The 4108-nt window shown below is 38.4% G+C and overlaps 1 pseudogene; it reads right to left on the bottom strand.

Annotated features, from left to right (window-relative positions):
- Positions 1-1274: 1274 nt before the first annotated feature.
- Positions 1275-2453, bottom strand: LOC122325501 (annotated as a pseudogene).
- Between the last annotated feature and the right edge of the window lie 1655 nt (positions 2454-4108).

The following is a 4108-nucleotide window of genomic DNA, read 5'->3' as shown; positions in this document are numbered from 1 at the left end:
CATAAGGAGAAGTTTGTTAAAGATCAGGAGTTTTCCAGTTTTTAGCAGTAATAGACGATTTTTATACTTCAGTACACCTTTTCTCTGTAATAAGAAATGCAGTCACAGGGCTGCTGATCAGATGTCTCGTGTATGTGTTTCTTCACTAACAACACGGTGTGACACTAACTACTTGACATGTGATCTAAGAACACAGACGATTAATAAGAGCTTTACTTCAAGTTTTTTTTTCCCTTTGGGATGAGGGCCAATAACAAAAATACATTCTAAGAACATACGGCTAAAATCCTCCATGTTGTTTTATGAATAGAAGAAAGCAAATATACAAAACGCTGGAGAGGAGAAAACTTTAAGGCAAATCAGCCACTGAAACCATTTGAAAACATTACTGGAGACACTACGTTTTACAAGATACTCTCTCTAGATGCCCATGAGAGCAAATAGTAAAATGCAGTAACATTTCAAAAAAAAGGTGTGACAAGATGGTACTAACATCACAAAAGTTCCATTCTGTTAACATTACAGGACATTAGCCAAAGTTCTGAGAACATTTCTGGTTAACTGGGAGTGCAGAGGTTTGTGTATCTAGACAATAACAACACACAACTACAGTATGAAAAAGCGGCGTCAAAAAATAAGCATGTCCTTGCTAATGGCACAAAAACACTTTTTCTCCTTTTTATACAGTAGGCTGGCAAGCGCCAGACCTTCTACCTCACAGCATTGTAACAACAACATAGTCATACGGTTTGGTGATAGCAAACAGGCTTTTCGGTGAAGAAGAGTGGAAACTTCCTTGTAAGTAGCGTCACGCGAGACACCTCGTCATCTCAAAGTCCGCTCGTGTCGACTTCCCTGTTATTTTATCTGTTTATTTAACGTGAGTTTTCCTGCAATATATAGACCAGGTCCTGAGAGATTAGTAGCAGCTGAATACTTCATGTGGCATATTATGTGGGCTAACAACAACAAGGCAGAGGCCAGAGATAAATCGTGAACTAAACAATTTCATCACCCTGTATGTCTCGCTGGTGAGTGAAAGATGCTGCATAAGCGACTACATTTGTTTCCGCTCGCTAGAATAGTACTTGCTGTCAAACACACCACACAGGGTTTCATTTAACCAACAAGCTGATAAATAAATTAAATCATGTCGTTCTAGCATCAACACGACATCAGGCTTTGGTGCATACAAAAGCATATTATGTTAAACATACAATTACGAACACATTTAAATGAAACGCATCAGGCATCCTTCAGCACTTGCTAGTGCTTTAACAGTCTCTTTCAGTGTACATCAGACCGACCTTGACTGGCAGCATGGCAGGCACCGTGTTTAGTCCTTTATAATGTAACCAGGGTGAACCTTCAGCGTTTCCTTGGCGGGGTTGCCGAACCATTACAGCTTCTTGTCTGTACAGTTTGTGATTTAGAGTGTGCCCTGGCTGGTTTGGATTGAGAGGTGTGCATTGGTCCACTGCGGTAAGATTCAGACCCTGGAGGGTGGTCTCTTTGATTTGCTGGATGAAGAAGAGCTTCCTCTCGTCTTCGGAAGTCCTGGCAGTTCTGAGCTCGGACGATACAGGTGGGCCTGTGCAGGTTGAGCATGTAAACTAACTGCTGCTTTTGGTTCTTCAGCTCCTCAATCTGGGCTTTCAACTTTCGGCATTGATGGACTCAACTTCTCTGACTCCTGAGTTAAAGAAAGCCATTCATGAGTTTACAGAATAAATTACTGAAATACAAAATCTATTGTATATATCGGTCCTTATATTTGGTGCATTTTATATATTCTAAATAATCAAATAAAATATATAATATATATATTAATATATTTAAATTAAACTTAATAAATAAATAATAAATACAATCACCTTTTGTAAATTGTCGGTTTCTCTTTTTTCTTGTTTCTGCATTTTGCTGCTGCAATTTTGTTTCTCTCCCTCCGTCTTTTCTCCTTTCCTCTCCTCTGGAAGCGACCTGCAATGCAAAATTTATGACACATGTTCAGATATACCTACATTTGCGCACTAAATATCGATTTCATGAAAGGCGAAACACTTCTAATGATTCTAAATTGGGTCCACAGAGTGGATGAACAAGTGAATTGCACAAGCACGGCTTTTCTGCATGCAGGTTACTCAATATAACTAATGTACGAAATACAAGAAATCACATTTGATTCAGCGTTCTAACTGTAAGCGAGTGGTTCTCACCTCCACGCTTCATCACAGGTAGTTCAGTGGGCGTTCTGTACCACCTTCGGTCGGTGGTCAGGGTGCTCATGCCGTTGGACAGGCGCTTGTTCTGGATGGTGTGGCGCAGCTCCTCTTTCACTAATGGAGTAGAAGTTGGTGAAGTCGTCCAGCGTGAGTGAGCCGGGCGGGGAGGGCAGGGTACCAAAGCAGGCGCTGATCTCCGACGGACCTTAGACCAGGATGCTGAAGCATCATTTCGAAATCTAAAACATTTGAAGCCAAGATTTAAATCACGCTCTTAATATAGAAACTGGTCACAGTAAACTTTGGTAGTCAATTACAAACTTATACCACCTTCTCTGCTGAATGTTAGTAATGTAATAAGAGAAAATTTAACAATAAATGTAAAATAATAATAAAATAAAGTGTAATTTAACAATAAATGTAAAAGAGTATTTCAGAAAAAGTATGAATATGAACTGCATTAAATAAATGACTTTATGAATTAATGAGTAAGTATTTCCAATATTTTTGTTTGCAAATTAAATTAAATTATTAATTAAAAAAGTTTTGTGCTGTTATATGCAGTGTATATATATATATATATATATATATATATATATATATATATATATATATATATATATATATATATAATTAATTAATTTTTATTAATTCATAAACAGTTGCTATAAAGTAAATTTTTCATAAGATTAAAATTTAAAGTAATTTGTCCTTCAGTTGTACCACATGCCTAACTTTTACAATGATTTTACATTTTCTGATTTTAATAACTGAAATAAGTTATTACAAGTATATTACAATAATACAGCGTAATGACAGTTACACCGTGCTGTCATATAATGTTTTAATATTGTCACAACATATTATTTTAGAGTATTTACGTTCTGGCAATGATTGTTATATAACTTATACATAACCTATGGTCTAAAAAATATATATCAGGCACCTTTGTTCTTTTATATAAATGTTATGCGATTATATTCAACTACTCGAATTATTTGTTAAATATACGTTTATAACAATCCTAATACATAATAATTTTTAACAGTTTAATAAACTAATCCGGTTACCCTCAAATCTATCGCCTATAATCTTTTTACAGTCAGCCATAACGATAAGATTCGCATAAACAGAACCACTTAAAATAATCCGTTACCCAAATATTTCAACATAAGTTACCGCAGCCCAGTTCCGCACGTTTTGTAACTATTCTAAAGGAGCTAGACCACAAGATAACAATTAAATACAACAAAATCTAAACATAAACAGCGCAACAGATTACATTCTGACCGCGAAATGATCTATAACAAGTGCAATCGCTTGGCCCAAAAACACAGTTGTATCGAAATCAGTCGCTGGCTAGGTTTATTCATTAGAAAACAAGCGTGAACGTTTTCCAGCCCGTTCCAAAACAGTTGCGACAACCCCGAAAATAACAAGCGAAGCAACGCTGCCGCTCACCTTGTTTTGACCGACTGAATAAACGCGCGTGTTGGGATGCTCTCCTCCGACTGGAGCGTTCTCGCGCTCAGCTGGTAAAGTTACAGTTGTCGCCGGCTCGTTGCATCACCCCTTTTTATGGCGGAGGACGTGAACTACTACGAGGGGCGGGGCGAGTGACGTCACCCCTATTTATAGTATCAAGAACGCCGTCTTCGCGATGATGCAATCAGGCAACCCTCCGCGCGCACCATAACCGGGCAAGCCGAGGCCCCCGCCCTCCCAGCGCCGCGGAGGAATCGAAGTCGCAGCCCGACGCGTTTAACCTAATGAGCGAATAAAGGAGACATACCCGTGTAATGACATGGGATCTCTGGTATGCCCTAGTAGTGTAATGCACTGAATAGTTGTGAAAAAGACACAGGAGAGAGGAGAGATTGGCTGGC

Source organism: Puntigrus tetrazona, chromosome 20 (assembly GCF_018831695.1).
Source record: "Puntigrus tetrazona isolate hp1 chromosome 20, ASM1883169v1, whole genome shotgun sequence".
In the NCBI taxonomy this organism is placed as follows: Eukaryota; Metazoa; Chordata; class Actinopteri; order Cypriniformes; family Cyprinidae; genus Puntigrus; species Puntigrus tetrazona.
Note: the sequence above shows the minus strand (reverse complement) of the source record. Positions and strands in the feature narration are given on the sequence as shown.